Source organism: Pinus tabuliformis, chromosome X (assembly GCF_031772625.1).
Source record: "Pinus tabuliformis cultivar Carrire ecotype Pingquan chromosome X, CPIR1, whole genome shotgun sequence".
Taxonomy (NCBI): Eukaryota; Viridiplantae; Streptophyta; class Pinopsida; order Pinales; family Pinaceae; genus Pinus; species Pinus tabuliformis.
Window position 1 is genome coordinate 1,276,954,118 of NC_142308.1, and position 22,012 is coordinate 1,276,976,129.

Below are 22,012 nucleotides of genomic sequence, written 5' to 3' on the forward strand. Positions count from 1 at the left end.
TCTCAATACTCTTAAAGATCAAAGCTTTGAAATTGATCTTGGTAACTCCTCTAGATATTGGCAACTTGAAAGGTCTAGTTCCTACAAACTATTTACCATATCACCTAGCTCTTGAGGAAATTTTTTCAATTGTGCAAACCTCAATCTCAGTACTTGCAGATTTTTGGGTTGTTTAAGACAATTGGAAGAGATTTCAGAGTCATAGGGATTTATACACTTTCTATCAAATTCGAACTCGATGTGTCTAACACTGGAAGGCATCTACAAATTATGCAATTAATTATATGTGATGATTGTATAAAAAGTAATAACATTTCACTTGATATAGAATTATAGTTATTCCACTATATCTGGAATGAAAAATCCTTTGTGTTAAGCCATCAAGAAACCATAATTGTTCATCAAGAGGCAGTCATTTGATTACTTATTGAACGTGCCCATTATGCGCTCTAACTATTAATCCAATGGTCTAAAAATATTCAATCGTCTAACATTTCAATTGATAGTGCATTCTCATACACAGTGGCAGTTGGGGGAGTTGTTCTCAGAGGAGAACGCCTTACAACGTAAAAATGAAAATAGTGCAAAGTCCCATAGATGACTTAAATGTTTGTGTCTCACATAAATCTTATGTAGTCGCACATAAATCTTAGATATTTGTGTCTCCTGCTACTACTACTATTACAATTGGAACTACTAAGTACGTGGTGAGGACGATCATGTGCCTAGATATTTTTCAGCCTTAGGCCTGACTTTTACTGGAATTCCTTGTTTGGGAACAGGGATGGGGCCATATTGAATTCTACTCTCAGTGCCCACAACGTCCCACCTGCATGAAGTAAAAAAAAAAAGTCTTGATAGATCACCATTAACGATAAACAAACAAGAAATCCACCACCATGGCTCCGCCTGACAATATTTTCTTATATACTTCTCCTTACAGTCAAGTATTTTCATGAGTATATATTCATCTGTTGATAACCTTGTACTTCTAGGAAAATTTCCATTATATTTGTGAAAGGCCTCCCAAATCTAGGCAAATATTTACAAAATATAATGCCTAAAATATTGTCAACATATTCCTTTCTACTTTAGCCACCTTTATATCCATGACGTAGCGAGGTATGTGTATAGTGCACTGATGGGGATGGGTGTAATTTTTTTTTGGAAGTTTTATGCATGTTTGTTAGTCGAAGCTCATTTCTATTCCGCATCTTGAAAGCTTCAGGATTGAAATGATCTAGAAATCTGATTTCGTAGCTTTTATGTTTTTCAATAGATTTAGGGAATCAAATACTAGTAGAAATGGTACCTATACTTGGTTGTGGGATTGTGGATCAGGATAAGCATGTCCAAGTTTGCGAGTTCATTCTTGGGGCATGGATGGACTCCACTCCCAAGGGGAAGAAATGTGTTCATTTTTGGAGCTATCTACAGTAACAAAGACGTAACCTTAATCCGTTTGAAGTAAATAATATATCTGTAAATCTTGAAAAGCAGATGGTTAAAATCACAAATTTTCATTAATGTCCACTGCAAACCCTTGACAGTTATAATAAAAAAAAATCATTAATGCCCACTGTAAACCCTAGAATGAATATATATTTATATATATAATGCTCCTTAAATTCCAAACATTCTAAAATCATCACATTCACTAACCTCAAATTTGGAAGGATTGAATGTATGAGGATTTGGAAAGAATTATGGAACTTGATGAATGTTTTTGAAAAGTAGCATGAACTCCCAGCCCTTGGGAATGAGGTAGTCTGCACAATATATGTTATATTGGTATAAAGGCATTTTAAACTTGCAAGTGCAATGTTTTTTTTGGATAAGGATCGTTTTTATCTCGTTGTAGATTTTAAAACATTTTGGAAATTTCACGGACATGAGTGAAGTCAAACCATTGACTTCGCTTATGTCTATAGAATTTTCTAAATATTCCAAAATTTGCAATCTAATTACACTTAGGCTTTAGGGAATAAAACTAATTATAAGAAGTTCAACAAGTAATGTGCCAATTTTTTTTGGAAAGGGCCATCCTTATCTCAATTTTAGATTTCAAAATATTTTGGAAATTCCACCGACATGAGTGAAGACAAACCATTGACTTCCCTAATTCTATAGACTTTCCTATATATTCCAAAATTTGCAATCTAATTACACACAAGTTTTAGGTAACAAAACCAACTCTAAGAAGCTCAACAACTTTCCTCACATACAATAACTCTATACTCAACAAAATTTGATCCTACGTATAATAGCTCTATACTAGGTTAGACTCCAGAGCATGAGCATAGACAAAAGGTCCCTGTTGCTCCTAAACAAAGGTATACTGCATACAATTTAAAGTTGTATGAAAAGTTCAAGTAACCATATTAAACATTGAAACTCAACTATCTGGCATGGTATCACATTCACACAATTAGAGGCTAATATAAAAATTATAAGAAAAAGTTATGCAACTCTGGAATACTAGCCCAAAAGCATAACAATCAGAAAGTTTGTATCATATATATAATAGAATGCGGGGTTTTATAAATAGCTTAATTTGCAATATAATATTTCATGGTAAAGGATAAACTAGATGGTAACGTGCTTTATGAATTTTGCATGTTTTATATCACACATTTGATTCAACATTGATTGCTCCATAACAAAACATACGAGTGGGAGTTTAATATCCCATATAGGAGCAAGGTATTTTGTTCTCATTCATAAACAACACCAAGTGGTATTAGGTACAATGGAATCTTCTTTCATATTCTACTTTGTATAATTGTTTTTAACATTGTACAACTAATTACCTTCAAAGCCAAAACTATATGCATGCCACAACTGAGATTTTTTTTTACTGTAGATGGTATTTGTCAACCAGACCAGACTGCAATGGGGCCTCGTTTCACTAGTGAGGTCGAAATCCACCATGGTTAAGGCAATAATTGGTAGGCATTAAGGTGAAAATACAACACGAACATCTGAGACAGACTAAATCTAAGGGCTTTATAACCAAAATGATTTTCTTAGAATGGTTCACAAATTGGAGCACTCGATTCCCTACTTCATCTTGTTATACATGAAGTCAATGTTTTATGTTGGGAGTATTAAAAGGTCAATAAATGATAGGAGAATTATAAGAAACATGTATAAAGAGAATATTAAAAATGTAACATTAAAAAGGCATATTTTGAATGTACAAGATGCTACAACATGAAATGCTCGATAAATTACATACAAACATAACTACGTGAGATTATTGATTAACGACCTTAAAGGTGAATTATGAATGTACAAAATGCTACAACATGAAATTCTTGGTAAATTATGTGCATATAGTTGTCATGCTTTGTTTTGGCCTAACAAATATCTTTAAGTTCCCTATCCTTTACTGAAACAAATCCTATAAATAGTTCTTAATAACACATGAACACAACGGAGGATTTAACAATACATATTGGGAGCAATATACCCATAGGATCCAACCACATTTGTTGAAGATTTGGTGTAATTGTTAGAGGAATTGACGAGCTTGGCAAGGCTGAAATATGCAAGGTCATGCTTGAAATGACAACCCAACGATATATTGTTAGCTTTGATGTCACGATGAATGATTGTTGGTATGAAGTGGTGATGTAGATACTCAATCCTTTATGCTGCTATTCTATTTGTGTTCCCAGTTCAGTGATACTCTCATCTCATGCAATAAACCACCCAAGCTTCCGTTGGGCATGTAATTGCACATGAGAATATTGGTTGTGTTGTTGGAATAAAAACCAAGAAGTCTCACCTATAGAGCCTAATGTCTTCACTTCTGATAGAGCCTAATGTCTTCACTTCTGCACCAAATGAGTCTTTGATATATTGTCCTTCCTTCTTTGAAGCCTGAAGCTTATTGACTGCAAAGAAATATTTGTTAGTAATTTCATCCTTATAAACTACACTTGAACAACGTTTTCCTATGATATTGTTGTCAAACCAGATAATCAACAACATATTCTAAAGAGAAATTGAGTTTCTGGAACAGTGTCATTTGCCATGGCCACCCATTTCTGAATCTTCAAACTCTTGTTGATGCATTTTATTAGCTTTTATCAACACACATATCTCCAGAAACAACATCATTCCTATAGCACTAAACAAAAGGCCTATGATTATCTTAACATTAAAAACTCTAGAATTCCCTTCAGGGGACTTAGCCCCTAGTTATTCAAAACAATTATCAGTCCACGAAGTACAAAGACCTGCATTTCCATATAAACTGCTTGCGAAATTCTCTGATAGCCAGAGAAATTATTGTATGAAACATTCAGAGACACTTGATTTTGGTAGTTGGCCAAGAATACTCAAATTCCTAACTAGCATATTGTGAGATATATCCAAGGCTGCCCGTTTTGTGAGTCTATAAAACTTTAATGGAATGGGCCCCAAGAGATAATTCCAATTGAGATTCATTGCAATGTCCAATCCTTCTATGCTTCCAATCTCAGAAAAGAATGCCACCAGTCAATTTGTTGTTGCTCAAGTCTAGGTACTATAATTTAGTGCACAACAAAATCTCTCTTGGTATCACTCCAGACAAATCATTTCCATTCATTGCCAGCTTGTCCAGTGAAATGAGATTTCCCAATGTAGAGGGTATGGAACCCACAAACATATTCACTGATAAATCCAATACATGAATATTTTTCAGAAAACCAAGTGTGCTTGGCAGATTACCTGTAAGTATGTTTCCATGAAGATCCAACATCTGAAGTGCAGTGCATCTTCCTATTTCTGGAAAAAGGGTTCCTGTAAACTGATTATCTGCCATTTCAAGGATGTTTTCTAGTTTCCCAACCTCTTTTGGGATTTCCCCACTAAGCTTATTGTCACCCAGCCGAAGCCTAATCAAAGCTTTGCAACTTTCAATATTTGGAGAAATAGATCCAATGAGATCATTTGACAGAACAATCAACTTTGTGACGTTTTTCAATTGGAATATGCTTGAAGGAATGATTCCAGTTAGTCTATTGTCAATAATATATAAAGCCTAAAGTGCTTTGCAGTTACCTATACTAGTAGGAATTATTCCTTTCAACCTATTCTTCCAAGTAAACAACAACATCATATTCTTTAGTTATCCTATTGTATCAGGTATTTCTCCAGATATTTGGTTGCTATCAAGTTGGAGCTGAGAAAGACTATTAACAAAGGAAGAAGGTATTGAACCAGAAACATTGTTAACACTCAGTTGAAGCTCAACCAGATTCCTCAAGTAGCCTATTGTGTTAGGACTGCTTCTAGGCAAAGTGTTCAATGATAGGTCTATCACCTCCATGCTTTTGCAGTTGCCAAGATCTGATGGTATACTTCTAACCAAATTATTTTTCCATAGAAAAAGATTTTCCAACTTTTGCAGCCTACCAAGCTCCTTGGGTAGAGAACCCGACATAATATTTCCATAGAGATATAGATATACAAGTTCATAAAAATTGCTCAGCCCAACTGGGATTGATCTTGATAGCAGAGTTGTGTAAAGTGCAAGTGATTGCAATTTTCTTAATGATCCAAATGAAGGAAGAATTGTTCCTGAAATATTTATTTATGTAAGCCACAAAATAGTAAGATTCTTACAGTTGCCAAGTTCAGGAGGTAGTTCACCTTCAATGTTTGGATTCCCACCTCCATGGAGACCTTTCAAGTTCGATAGCTTGCCAAGCTTTGGTGTTATCTTGCCACTCGGTTATCAAATATAAGTAAATCGAGCAGACTAGAGAAATTGCCAATATTTGGAGGGCGGGTTCCTTCATGTTATTTGGGGTTGAGAATAAGGGTCTAGAGATTCTCGAGCTTACCAATCTCAGAGGGTATACTTCTTGTTACCTTGTTTCCATAGAGATATAACAACACTAAGTTGTTGTAATCTCCAATCTCTTGGAAGTGTACCAGTGAGATTGGTTGCAAACATGACAAGTGATTGAAGATATTTAAGAGTTGAAAACTATGGAGTAACTTTAACTAAGAGTTATACGGAATACATAAAGATACCAATAGCCAAATCTTGTGAAGAACATGAGATGCCACTCCATTTGCAAGAATTTTGGTCTCTAGGATTAAGGATTCCATGTACTTAGTGATGATCCTCTATTTCCATTCAATTTCTGCATCCATGAAAAGATTACTTGGCCTTCTAGATTCAGCCCCATTGTTGTCCATTCTGAAAGGAGAATTGCACAACTAGCCCAAAAAACATCCACTGTGAATCTTGAAATTACCACATTTGTAGAAGCATAATAGACAGACCTGCAACTCCCATCCTAATTCTATCTAGGTCTTAAGATGGAAGATCTAGAGTAGTGATGAGAGTGATAACCCAATATTCATTTGCCAAAGTCCTACAAAATCACTGATGAATGTAATAACACATAGTATCTACTTCCCAATGTGTACATGTTTGAAATTCAAATGACCGATGAAGAGTTCATCTGTCAACGTCTTTTCAACCGTGTCTCCTCAATGTAAAGCCTGCATTTATGGCCCATACAGATGTGAGCGTATAGCCTACCCAGTTCATTCTCGTATTCTACAAATTATTCCAAGTTGTGGGCTTTCTTATTTTCAAGAATTTTACTAAGAGAGTCAGGGCATGTATGCAAACCTGTCATAAACAATCATGCTTTGTAAAATTTCTGGGATCCAGTGGATCCCATGGAACTCTCATTCCTCAGATGAAAAACACTTCACTAAATGTTATATTTATCCCATGGAGATGGGCTACTCGCTTCATACCCAATCCCAAACACAAATATCTTTGGTTTAACTTGGAGAAATTTCCTTGGTTGTATCATTCAAGCATTAATAAATAATGTATAATACATACATGCACAAGGTAAAGCTAGTGGAGTTGAAGCTACTATAGAGGAAGGGGATGAGCTCATATCCAAAGATAGGGAACGACTGTATGCATTAGCAATAGGAATGTTTTTTGTCACAGTCGAATCATGTTCCTCTATAAAAATAAGATATTAATAAAGAACACCCACTTATATCAAAATAATTTAGGGCCTGAATTTCTTAAAATTTCATTCTAAATTACTTCTTTGAAGGTAATGGAACCTCAAGTCTGAAAGAGAGGGTAATGAGGGTAATGAAGTATCAAGGCTCTTCCAAATATTGATAACATGCACATTTTTCCAGAGGAGGGTAAGGAGCGGCTATATGGAAATAACATATATTTGATAATTAATTTCCAAGGGAAAACTATGAGGTTATGTAAGTCAATAGGTCAAGATATGTTGGGGAAGCAATTATGGAAGAACATTTTTCAACCTGTATTTCCAGCCTGTAGCAACCTATGTTTGTTTCTAGCCATATGATAGAATTCACATTCACTAGATCTCATGAATGCGACAATTCAAATTTTGATCACCATTGTGATAAATATGAGGATGACCTAAATGACAAATTATTGTGCACTGCTGCAAGAAAAATGTGTGCCTTTAAATTTGCAAGTGGCGAAACCCTTAGTCTGTCATTGGAACAAGAGAATCATAAATATTATTTTGTGAATTTTGAATACCCTCCAGTGTATGACACTAAAGGATAGGATGAAGATGGTGATGATAGTGTTGTTGACATTTGTTTCGAAGAGAAAAATGAAAGGATTGAGGATTACAAAGCAACAGAAGAGCAATCTAGAAATGAAGCACTCATTTTTAAGCCCAAGAATGATCAAATTACAAGTAAATGTTCTGAAGACACATATTAGGAGCTATTGGTAGCCCTACAGAAGTGAAATATTCTTGGTCTACTTGAAGGTAACAAAGGAGAAATAATAATAGAGAATCCTAAAATTTCAAGCACAATTTTTGTAAAGGAGAATGACGAACCTGCAAGCTAAGGATTCAAGGATAATTAATTAACAGGAATAGAATGTCAAATACAATGTATGCATGTAGGAGGCCTTGATGAGAAGTACAACCAAAATTTGTGTCAGACTAACACTGAAGCTGATCATCATATGAATGAAAATAGTTTTGCTTTTAGTGAAGCTGATGAAATTTCGGAGGTTAATGTTACACACTATGATCATTGTACTGGGACTGACAATAAGTGACAATAAATTATTGATAGAGGTAGAACTATCTTGATGCAATCTGAGAGTATTCTTAACAAAGAAGGAATCCATATTCTACCAATTATTTATGGACAAAAATTGGGCATGATGGAATTGTAGGTGTTCACGAGTTCCACTATAAATATGATAAAATTTTTAAAGAAGGTAATGTTTCTTGCCACACAAATTATAACACTCATGCTTCAACTCAGGAAGAGAAACACGAGGTTTCCTAGATTTATACTTCAGGTTCTAATAATGAATTTATTTATTTGAAGGAAAAAATATGCCCAAAATTTGGATTGAGCCATGTTGTTCTCTCCATCGTAACAAATCTATCCTCCCCCTTCCTATTGGAAACAAGAGTTCCAATAACATATCTCCATACTGGATAATGGGAAATAGAGGTGATGTGGAGAGAGAGGAGCAACCAACAAAAAGATAGACAAATGATGATTTCCCCAAGGGCCTCAAAATACCATTGAGGGAAAATTTTGTGAATTAAGAATTGAAGAACAATTGAATTTCAAAGACATTGATGAAGACCCTTGTTATACTATGGATGATGAGAGTCATGGTGATCACTTGTCCTGGATGACACATAAGATGCACAGGGCGCTGATTGTTTCATAAGTAAATAGTCCATTAACCTAGTGGTTATAAATATTGGTGACTTGAAATATTTTTTTCAGAATCAGAAACATATAGAGATAGTTGTTTGTTATTTGAAATTTGAGCATAAAAATACTACTGCAATGAAAATAGATAATGGCCTTGGTAATTTCAACAACATATATCAATAAGATAAAGTGGTTATTATGGTAGGAGAACACCCATAATGCACAAGCAACAAGGATGAGGAACAAGCACGCAATTCCGAAGATCTTGGTGATTATTTCAGGACCAAAAAAGGAAATGGTTATGCGGAAATCAATGATAGGTTTGATAATAACATCTCTAGTTTCCTGGAATATGAATTTGGACCATTTTTAAACATCCAAATAGATGTGCCTTCTATGTTTCCCCTAAGATTCAAAATGATGTAAAGATCAAAATGGGACAACCCTTTCAAGCAGAAAGGAAATTAAAATGAGGCAACCCATGCCACAAGGGTGATGAAGATACACAACAAAGATGTGTCTCTGAATTCTTTGAGAGGATAAATGTTTCATTATTCAATTATGTGGTGACGCCCAACTCATAATTCTCTAGTAGAACCAGAATTGAAATGACAAGGGGAATAATCATCAAGACTAAAGCAAACCCCTTGGTTGTTAAAGACATTGCAAATTTGTTGCATACTGTTAGAATACCTTTTTTAATGTTCTTTGTTGTACTATGCATCACAACTGTTAGAACAAATAGTTATTGAAGGATTTTCTACCGTCCTAAGAAAACATGCCATCAATGACACTGAACTAAGTGTAAATAGGGTTCATATTTGCAAAGTCTCAAGAATAACTATCAAGGTTAGTGAGTCTACTCCAAAGAAAGGAGAAACATACTATACATCAATATGTGTTCATATAAATGAACCAAACATAATGAAAGATAGATACTACTGTACACATAATCCTTGTTTAGTTAGCAAAAGATGCACTATTTTGTGGGAATATGTAGGCCTTCTTTTCTTCAATTCATCAAAAGGAAGAAACCACAAGTATACCTATAATGAAAAATCATTATTATCATAAGGGTATGTAAGGTTTGTTAGAGAAAAGATATGTGGCAGCTCACGTAAATACAAACTTGAAATTAATTTTGTTGAAAAGGTGCTTCAATTAGCTTTTTAAGACAATATCAAACAATGTTATAGCCTACAAGCATGAAAATTTTAACATTTCCCTATTTTGTATAATAATATAACATAAGAAAATGATACTTTTTCCTTGAGAGCTTGAGGGGGCTACACTGGATCACAAATTTCACTTTATAAATATTGTGGTAAGGATGAAATTCTAAGATTCTCAAGCGCTTCCAGAAAGAACACTTGTCTCCAACTTGGAGGCAAACGTTACCCACAATCTTGAGTGGTAACTTTGAGTGGTCCTAAAACTACTTCTTGAAGACAATGATTTTGTTGCTATTTGTGGAGCCAGATTTTAATTTGAATCGCGTTGAAAGTGTGATACTGAACTAGGTGCATGACATAATAAAGTCATAAATGAGAAGTTACAAATAACAAAGGGAGCTTGTGTCTCCCATTATCTAGATGGAAAATGAATAAGAAGGTTGCCTGCCATAGGCCAAAGTACTAGGGTGATTAGGGTATGCTGGATGAAAAATGACCATAATTTTTCAAGATTGTTTTTAAGAAAAGGGATGGTGTCAGAAAGTTTACTCCAAGTTAATCACGTGTCTTTGGGTGAATTTGTGCATTCAACACAAATTGAATCAATTGTTTCAATTACAATGGTATAAGGCAATGTCGAACCATGCCATGATTGGATCTTAGAATAGTACACCTCTCCTCAATCCATGAAATATTCATATATGGTCAAAATTATGAGGCCTTCCATTATCAGTCAATAATGGGTAGATAATATCCTTTTTCAAGGACTCACATGATGGATTTTGGTGTATTTGCATAACAAATACTTGCAATTATGTGCAGTCAATGAATGCAAGAGTGCATAATTCATAAAGGATAACAATGATGAACCTCGAACTTGGTAATAATCAGATCCTTAAACATGGATACCATGATTACCCCTTTATAGTACCCAATGAAATGGTAGGTAATAGGGTCGAACCTAGACAAATTTGAACTTTTCCTTTAGGTTAAACAACTTTCAACTTTAATGTTCAATTTCAATGAACCTCGTGACTTTGGTCCAACATAAGTGGTCATACAGATATTTGGTTTCACATCAAGCTAGCTTTAGAATTTCATAATACTAAATAATATTCTTAATTGCTTCCATGACACCACAAATAAATTAACAAAGTGTGGGGACACAAAGATGGGATAAACAACTAAGCCCAAACCAATAAAATAAAGATCATGTAAACAAGTTTTTATTTTATTTTAGTGGGGGGCTCTAGAAAACCTAAAGTTTGTAGTTCCAAGTCGAGAGCATAGATTTAAGGCTATAGGCTTGTTGACAGTGATGGACCCGCCAACATGTCAGGGGATCTCCCCGGTAATAAGTCCCAATTAAACCTCAGATGTTTGGTGTGGGAGTCCCAGCAGTGGTTTGTATGGTAATGCCTTGATTATGATTTCACACAGATGCAAGTAAGATAACTCTGTGGTAGTAAGGGTGTGACAGTTGCAGTGAGCCAAGGAAGGAGCATGAGAGATTCTAACACATGGGGGTTGAGATGAGTGTGCCCCTTGGAAACCTATGATAGCATGGAGTTAAGAAGGGAACACACGAGCAAAGATGCATCACAACATGGCAAGCAAGTTAGCTAGCAATCCAAAGTGATGGTTAAACCAACAACACATTTCAGAAAGAGTCATACATACATACATACATAGAAAGCTATACATGCATGCGTAAGAAAACATATACATATATAATTTAGAGTAAACCAGATAGCATAGAATACAATACAACATATTCATGAAACATGTTGGATCTTGTTATATTAAGAAGTGTAAGTTCCAGTCATACAATACATCCATGTCCAACCACTAGTTCCGACAACGGAACGTTACATCCACAACAGCCTGCTCCTCAAAAGAGATGTACTAGCTCTGCGTAGTGGAGAAGCAAAGGCTCGTTACAATACCGTCCAGGATTTCTCTAAGATAGTCCTATCGGAAGCTTGGCTGACCAAAAGCCTGTACAATGAGTTATGAGGGACTATTTATAGAAAAGGGTGGGGTGATCCTTGACATTCCCCTTTGTGACAGTTCATCTACCCTCATGACTCTTCATCTACTCTATGACTGTTACATACAACTATTGACACTTGACTTACACTTGACAAGATGTTACATTACAATGCACATGTAACCATGTGAGACAAAATGGCTTGAGCAAGCCATGCTATACATCACTATGACTTAGACAACCATGGAAGTCCAACTCTTCAACATCCTCACGATGATCAACAATAGTGTACTGATGCCAAGATCGGTAGTCCGTGATGGTGTCCATGTGCTCCAAGGTGACATCTTTCTGGAACCTGACTCTTGCCTCCATAGCATCCGGGTACACTGTTCGGGCTCCTTTGTCCAACTCGTCTGAAAGCATGCACATCATTGTCTTCAATGCGACCAGACCAACAACATACTTGTGCATGATGTCTACACTGATGGGAAAGTCTGGTTTGTATTAGAAAATTATATATTATAGAGCAATGGAACACATAAAATATATTGTAGAAATATAAACACATAAAACACATAAAACAAGAGAGACAAAGATATACGTGGTTCACCCAATTTGGGCTACATCCACGGGAAATAGCTAGTCCTTCCTTTAATATTATCCAGCAAATTGAAGAGATACAACCTATAGCAGATTTGCTATAATTCCCTCTTCTCTCTCACACAATCTCCTCTCTCTTTCTCACTCAGAATACAGATCTACATAGATGCAATACAATTCCCTCATATATAGCGAGGGGTTGCCTTATAGTGTTAGAAAATTATATATTACAGAGCAATGGAACACATAGAATATTGCATAAATATAAACACATAAAACCAGAGAGACACAAATATACGTGGCTCACCCAGTTTGGGCTACGTCCACCCCGAATAGCCAGTCCTTCCTTTCTATTATCTAGCAAAATGAAGAGACACAACCTACAGCAGATCCGCTGTAATATCCTCTGTTTTCTCTCTCAGTCTCACCTCTGTATTTCTCGCTTTGAATACAGATCTACATAGATGCAATACAATTCCCTCACATATAGTGAGGGGTTGCCTTCTAGGGCAAAAAAAAACCATAAATTAAACATATCTTCTACCGTCAGATCTCCGCTTAATGAATGACCCAGATTGACTAGAAATTACTATACTTTTACAAGGCAATTTTACATCTATTCTTAGCTTCAGGGGCGCTACCCCCAAAACCCTCTACCAGGGGGGGGACTCCCCAAAGGTCGCAGCCGCCCCCCCCTGGACCCCCCTTGCAGCGAATATTTTACGTTCGAACTGGGTTCCAATGCAGCGATACCTTTGAATACAGAAGACAATCAGGCTCCACACCCAACATCTAGGGCAAAAAACCCTAGATTAAACATAACTTCTACTGTCAGTCTCCGCCTAATGAATGGCCCAGATTGACTACAAAATTACAACATTTTACAAGGAAATTTTACATCTATTTTTAGCTTCGGGGGCGCTACCCCCGTTCCCCCACCAAGGGGGGGCTCCTAAAGATTGCTGGTGACCCCCCTGGACCCCTCTTGCAGCACAAATATTACGGGCGACTACGAACTGGGGTCCAATGTGGTGATACCTCTGAATAAAGAAGATAATCAGGCTCCACACCCAACAGGTTGGTGGCAATGCGCATCAAATCGTCGAAGTATGAGTCAAGCTCTAGTCATACCTATGCCCTTGTCTTCCCCTGTGTGAGAGTCCCAATAGATGGGATCACATGTGCGTGCACCACAATATCTATACTCTTGAATACACGTGCATGGGAAGCCTTTATACTAGTGATGAGTTGCAGGAGCTCTTCACAGCTCTGGATTTGACTCCGAATACGTGCTTTCAGATCGACCACTCTGGCTTTGATCATCTTAGGCAAGTGAAGTGGGGCTCTCTTGTATCTCATCATCCATGTTTGCACGTAATCAACAACATCATGCAAGTTTGCCAAGATACGTGCTCTTCTAGCACATCGTTGCTGCCATCCGTTGAGATGGACGACTGCCTTATGAACGGTGCCAAACTTGGAATATAACGCTTGCATAACTATGTCAAGGGACAATACTTCATCCAGTATTGCCTTCTTCAGTTCAGCTCGAGTGGACGCTGTCACCAACTCTCCTCCTTGCTTGGTCGTCTGTAGTTCCTTATCCATTCACTCATTCTCAGCTATATGAAAACAAACACTTGAGCTAGTGGCTTCGGCATACACTTTGGTAGCATCGGCCAAGGCTGTTGGATGTTTGCACACGTCAGACACGATCACTCGTTCCTCAACTTGCACAAGAGATGTATGATCATCCAGATTCGACACTCTGCGAGATTGCACAACTCTATGTTGAGACTCATCGAATGAGATGTTGTGCATCTCTCCTTCCAGTTGATCTCCAAGGATCTCAGTGCCTCCTTGGTCACTTGAGACTTGCTCATCTTCTGGATGTGGTGAAGTGGGTAAGTCGACCTCTTGGTGACAAGGCATAAGGTCGATGTCCTGTTCCAATTCCTGTTGCTCCATATCCGTATCCAACTGTTGAAGTGCTTACTCTATCTCACGAGCGAAGTATTGCTCCTGTGATGGTTCACCCTTTCTGCCTGATGCTAGTTGTTCTGATGAGTCCACTACTTGTACGGGCATTGTTTCATCCGTTTGCACATGTTGTGCCACCTGTTGTACCTGTTTCTACTACGCTTCCCTCTCTTATTTGTGTAGCTCTTGTTCCTTTCAGTGTTTCTCCTTCAATTCATGCAACTCCTTCTCTGTTTCCTCCATTATTCTCTTCTCCCTTTGCCTTTGTGTGATTCGCTTGTTATGTTGTTTCCTTTATAGCCATAACTACTTTCTCCACAAGTGGATCTGCTCGGAACTTGCAGCTTTTCTCTTCCTCCATGCGATCGACAAACTTCCTCTTGCCCTTATCGCGCACTGTTATGCTTACCTCTACTATTGAAGCTTCACGTTGCTTCGCTAACCACTCCACAGCAAAACCGACATGTTCATTGGGTTTGGAGAAACTATATCAATATCTCCATGGGTCTTCCTCCACCCAATGAAATGCCCCGTGGATCTAGTTGAACTGTACTCTTGTGCAGCGATCTTTCACAAGACAATGTGGGTCATACGGATTGTAACTTTGGAGGTCGAATTCATACTTCTTCATTTGCTCTGCTTCGACATCCACATGCTTGAAACTCCGGATCTCATATAACCCAATCCGCAATGGAAGAGTGGGCCAAGGTACCTCCTTCTTTCGTTGCAGTCAAGCTATCAATCCTGCCGAGATGTGATATGCTACTTCATGCATGATGAGCACATCCAAGGCAAAATTTGGTAGAACATGCAAAGGATTCTTCGTGCTGTACATTCATATGAAGGTGTCGGACGGTGAGGCATACCAATCAGCAATGTCTATCAGTGCCTCCATTGTTGCCTTCGACATGCAGGGTGGATCCTGTTCAAATATCATCTTGTAAACCAGGGTGACAAAAATGATTGGATAGCCGTGTGATAATTCCTATGAAGCTACATTCGGACAACAACTTACACTAAGTATTTACAACAGTCTCCTCCAGCGACCATGCCCACTTCAAGCCCGGGAACTCCTGTCGGGCATAGATTGCATCTAAGATGTAGGCAGACATGTAGATCTCTCCATGCATTCCTTCGGGCAACTGTCGAGCTTTTGCTACCTGCTCCTTCAGCTGATGAGCCAACATGCTGGACCAGTTACATGGTTTTCCTTCTCTGGCTAGTTGGTCCAGCGCGATCACCCAACTCTCTAGGAAGGTTTTCATGCTTTATTGGCCATACAGTTGACAAGAAAATATGACCAAGTATTGATATGCCTTCCGTAGTATCTTCGTCTTGTAGATATGGTTGGGTGTCATATTGAATCTAGCCGTCCCCTTTACCTAGTTCTTCAAAATGTCTCTGGAGTTGGCACTGCTGCTGGGTAAGCTGAAGGGAGTCTCCATGATATTTACAATTTCTGACATCAGATATATCTCATCATAATCCTGTGCCCATAAGGTTGCAATCTTCGTCCTGCTAACACTGCTAAAAGTCATTGTCTTAGGATCTGTGTGCGAGACGATCTAGTGTATCATTTTCACACATGGGAACGCGGGGTATCTGCATGCAATCAAGTACAAGCCGGACTTGTGAATGTTCACGTACACCTGGTGGTATTCGAGGTCTTCCCCAAAATGTGCCTATGAATGCATCATTGACCTCTTTCCATTTTAGCTTGATGTCCTTGTCGACAAACAACTTGGTGTCTTCATAGATCGGTAGACTGGAGGACACTCACTCAACTGTTGCTCCAGTTGCACTTTCGTCAGTGTCTTTTGATTCTTCTCTCTTAGAGGCCATTGATCCTGTATTGCTAAGAGGCAGATGAACACCTGAAATATCTAGAGACAAAGCGACATGCATGGCAAGAAATCTGTCAGCGAAAACCAAAGCAAATTCGGGAATGACATAACACATACCTTGGGAATCATAGGCAGGGATTGCGCAATTTGTTTTGGGAGTCTGGGTGACTGGTTGCCAAAACTATGCAAAAGGTAGTATGGGCTGTCTGAGAGGCAAGACTGGCTATTGGATTTGTGCAATGCACAATCCAGGTTGATTGTTAACTGCTAGAATTGCGCAATTCCAGCTGGCAATGACTACAGGCTCAGTGACTACATTGCGCAATTTTCTGGGCCAACAGTCAGTGTCACCCAGAAATGTGCAAAGCAAGCCTGGAGGACAGTCACAGGGTAGAAATGTGCACTTATGGAGAGGAAGACAGAGCCTTCCTTCTCCATATTGTGCAATGCTGTCTTGGTGAGGTAGAGTTTGGGCCAAGGCTGGCCAGACTCGCCGATGGGCAACTGAAAGCAAATATGATAGTGAATTCATGGAGATACTAAGTGAAAGCATAAGTGATTGATCATGCATGCAAACATTGAATGAAAGATTCATAAAACAGAACATCTTGCATGTGGGTGTAGCAAGTCGCTGAATTGGAGACCGTTCGTGCAAAACAGTGTCATGCATGCGACAATAGTGAGATATCAACAAAAAATAAAACGGTGCTAGTACAAGATAGTATGCATGTAAACAACAACAAGCGTTTAAAGAAATCAAGAAAACAACACTCACACAAGTGAAAACACAAAAAGCGACAAAAATGCTGAAAAAGATAAGTTGAGACCAAATACCCGTGAATAGCTGAGCCGGATGTGTCGAAGAGTCCTAGATGTGTTGTGGGATGCCAGAGCTCCAAGATCGATGTGAAAGAATGAGCTATGATATGTCGAATAAATAAGTTTGGGCTCATGACGCGCATGCCACAAATCTAGGAAAAAGCGACACTTGGAGGAAAGATTCTAAAACGATCTTTGCATGCAACCTCCTACTGCTAAAAATAACTCCCTGAATCAAGGGATTCTTTTTGCATGTTGCCTTTTTCTATTTCAAGAAAAAGCAAGCCATGCATGCAAGTCAAGTTTCCTTGGTCCCGGGTGGAACTGGTCAACCCAACTGCACATGTAAGAGGCTACTCAACTGTTGGGAGAAAATGCGCATTTCTGGATGGGAGCTGGGTTGGCTGCCCAAGAGATTTGTGCAATTTCTGGGCAGAGCAGCTAACTGCTGCCGAGGATTACACAATTCCTAGGTAGAGCAGCTGACTGCTGCCTAGGATTGCACAATTCCTGGGCTGAGCAGTCCTGTTGGGAAAAATTGCACAATTTTTTGGATGAAGCCTGATTGGCAGAATTGCGCAATTCTAGAGCCCAGTAGGCTGCCAGACAAAATTGCGCAATTTTTGGAGGGAAGGCTAGTTGCCCTCTAGAATTGCACAATTTCTTGAGGGAGCTACTCAGCTTGCAGCTGGACCAAGTCCGGAGGAACAACCTATGAGGGGAACGCATCAAGCTTTCACAAACAGGCTATCTTTCTGCAAGAAAATCACTGAAGCTTGTGTACTTGACAAAGCAAGACATGCTGTTGTGAAAGGTTGGTAGGGAGGCTCTAAAGCGAAGCTAAGGAAAATTTTTGGAGGGTGGTTGTAGCCGCTACAACACTTAGCGACACATTGGTAGAACTCTAGCTCTCTGAATGGACCTTGTTCGTGAAAAGCAAGTCTAACACCTCCAGAAGTATTGTTAAGTTCTCAGCTTGTCACTGCTTCCACACTAGCTTGATTGTAAGATGTAGCATCTGCCAAGCTCTTGGTCAATTGACACACATTCCAAGCCAAGGAAACACAATTGTTTCGATTGGGGTTGAGGGGTATATTGATGTACATGCAGTATAGTCGTCATAGTCTTAGTTTCATCTCTGGTGTTGCTCTGCTGCCAACAGGCCTGGACAGTACCCCGACGGAGTCACATAGGAACACAAGCATGGCTCCGCTGCCAACACGCCTAGTCAGTATCTTGGCAGAGTTACTTGCATCACCTCTCTGCACAGGAAGACTTTCTCTTCTTTCCCCTGCCTTCATTTTTCATTTTTGAAAATTTTCACTTCCATTTTTTCATTTTTCATTTTTTCATAAGTGTGCATACCACTTATTCATTTCAGAGGTAGAAGAGGGATCCCAACTTATTGAGAGCAGAAGAGGTTGTTCCTGCAGAGAAGTAGTTTATTATATCTTTGACACGCTTGTTAAGGTTTCCCCCCTCACCTTACCCTACTTGACTGAGCTGACAAGGGTTAACCCAAAAACAACTAACTAGAGTAGGTGACACTAGTTTGTGCACAAGCGTTGTGTTTTCACCAAGGTTCACTTAAAATAGTACATATTTTCCATTGACGTATCATGGAATAAAAGTAACAAGTTCTTCATATAGAGGCAGGATGACAGATAACCAACTAGTGATATATGTACAAGGTCTCTTTTACTTTACCCAACTTGTTTGAAGAGTCATACATGGTTTCATGCGAAACTATCCTATGAACAAAACAAGCAAGCAAACAAACAATAAAGCAAAGCAGAAGCAAAAGCAAAAAGTGAAAGAAAAGCAGGCAAGCAAATAAGCAAGAAGACAAACAAATAAACAAAGTAAGTAAGCAAACAAGCATGCAAGAAAATAAATGAAAGAAAACACCACTCCTACTCCTAAACTAACGGTGCATGGCCTGATCATGTCAAGTGATATTTCCAATGCAGCCATCGACACATTGGTTGACCCATGTTGGTGAAGGGTTGGTTCGCGAGCAACACAATTGTGCGAACCAGCAAGCAAGAAAGATATAACAATGAATAAAAACACACTTCATGTTTAAAAGTGTCCACGAGATATAAGTGAGTGCAAGTGCATGACATGTGGTCCGTGGAATTATCATGGTACGGTGTGACACTGCGTGCAACTATGAAGAAAACGCACATTCTTGACTGCGACATGCAAGCAAACGAAAGAAACAAAGACAACTTGCGTCATGCATGTGTGCTTGCAATGTAAGATTCCTCCAATGCATGAGCAATGGGATCGTGTAGTTCGAGTGGAGGAAGTATTATTTGTGTGTGAGATTGATCTTCAATGCATATATGGGTGATGAGGAGCCTTGGGTGATTGATCAATTTCCCGATTGGAAGTGAAACCGACATCCGGACAGTGAGGGCCTGACATAACCACCAGCTCGTGCTGAAGTGTCTCGACAGCTCAACTTCATCGTCAGATAGATCATCATAGACCGGTGGCTTCAAAAAATCAACTGCGATAGAATCATCATCGTGATTGAATACGGGAGTAAATGGATCACAAAAGCCACGATCAGAAAAAATCAATTTTTTCATCGGCATCCTCATGATTTGATGAATCAAATAGATGGGTATATGAGAAGCGAACAAATTCATCCTCTGTGTTTCCAAAAAAGGAAGATGAAATATCAAGTGGATTTTCAAAGAATAACTTATCCTCTCCGTTATCAGATGATGGAATGACATCCAGTGTATCCTGCGAGTGATCAACAATGGGTGCATCCGTAGATGAATATACACATGCGAAATCATGGATGGCGGGTTCACCAAAGGTGTCAGGAAGGAATGGAGGGGGCTTAGACAGAAGGGAGTCATCCTTCGCCGAGAGTTGATGCTCAAGCTCCCACTCATACTCTTCATGAATGACAACGCATGTTGGTTGTGCAACACCAACTCCTTCAGTGGCTTTTTCCTCGTTCACAACAAGTGTAGAGTCTGGAATGGAAGAACACAAGGCAGTATCATCTAGAGGGATATCCGAGTATGAAGATGGAGGTTGTAGAATAAAATGCATGTGACAACTAGTTGGACTCACAACCAAATCTGCGCAAAAATTAAGCGAAGTGATGTTGGGAGGATGTGACAACTAAACAGGTGTGTGAGCATGATCTCCAACATCACTTTGTAGTGGCCGAGCTGTTTGATGAGGGGACGACGGAAAATCACTTGTGATAGTGACCGTCTCTGTAAGAGATTGCGCAACTCCATCACTGAAGAATGCTGAGTGAGGCATGATTTCAAACGTCTTCTTGGGACAAGCAGATTTCTTAACACAGTACTCAAATCGGTCCCAAAGATAGAAGAATTTCATCTAGCTCTTCGGAGCTTGAAATTGCAAATCACGGAAGCACTACTAAAAATCCATAGTCGATTCATGCGGAGCCTTCCATTGTTGTAACAATTTTTGGTCAAGATGGTCTGGATTAGAATAATAGAAAGTGTCTTCAATGAGATCACATAAGTGCTCAAGTGAGTGCATGCTGTCAGCTGGTAGGCTGCACAACCATCGATGTGGAGATTCGCGAAGTGTGTATGCAAGTAGCAAACTGGCCTGTTTGTCAGAACATCCATCTTCCTCATGAAGCATGGAAAGAAAGTCATGTAAGAACTCAGGCCAGGCCACTTTGCCTTCACCATCATACATGTAAGTGGACAAGTGATCGAAAAACTCCCTCGTGATGGTGACATCTTCGTGATTCGAAAAACATCATGGAGGGAGAAGAGTGCAAGAATCCATGATAGATATGCAAAGGTTCAAAACATGATGAGAGGACACAACTTGTCATCTGGCCCTCCTTCTAGCGCCAGAAATGTTGACGGTGCTGGACCCGCCAACATGTCAAGGGATATCCCCGATAAGAAGTCCTAATTAGACCTCAGACTGTTTGGTGTAGGAGTCCCAGCAGTGGGTCGTACAGTAATGCCTTGACCACGATTTCACACAGAGGAAAGTAAGATAACTCTGTTGGTAGCAAGGGTGTGACAGTTGCAGTGAGCCAAGGAAGGTGCATGAGAGGTTCTAACACATGGGGGTTGAGATGAGTGTGCCCTTTGGAAACCTGTGAAGCACGGAGTTAAGAAGGGAACATACAAGAAAAGATGCATCACAACATGGAAGGAAAGTTAGCTAGCAATCCAAAGTGATGGTTAATCCAACAACATATTTAAGAAAGATTCATGCATACACACATAGAAAGCTATACATGCATGCATAAGAAAACATTACATATATCATTTAGAGTAAACAAGATAGCATAGAATACAATACAACATATGCATGAAAAGTGCTGGCTCTTGTTATATTAAGAAGTGTAAGTTCCAGTCATACAATACATCCATGTCCAATCACTAGTTCTGACAGCGAAACGTTACAGCCACAACCGCCTGCTCCTCCAAAGAGATGTACTAGCTTTGCGTAGTGGAGAAGCCAAGGCTCGTTATAATACTATCCAAGCTTTCTCTAAGATAGTCCTATCGGAAGCTTGGCTGAAAAAAAGGCTGTACAATGAGTTATGAGGGACTATTTATAGCAAAGGGTGGGGTGACCATTGACATTACCCTTTATGACAGTTCATCTACCATCATGACTCTTCATCTACTCTATGACTATTACATCCAACTATCGACACTTGACTTACACTTGACAAGACGTTACATTACAATGCACATGTACCCATGTGAGACAAAATGGCTTGAGAAAGCCATGCTAGACATCACTATGACTTTGGAAGTCCAACTCTTCAACATCCTCGCGATGATCAATAGTAGTGTATTGATGCCAAGATCGGTAGTCCGCAATGGTGTCCGTGTGCTCCAAGGTGACATCTT

General features: G+C 38.9%; 1 pseudogene; it reads right to left on the minus strand.

Moving 5' to 3' along the window:
* Positions 1-717: 717 nt before the first annotated feature.
* LOC149144671 (uncharacterized) overlaps positions 718-22,012 on the minus strand; it is a 50,698-nt pseudogene continuing 29,403 nt past the window's right edge.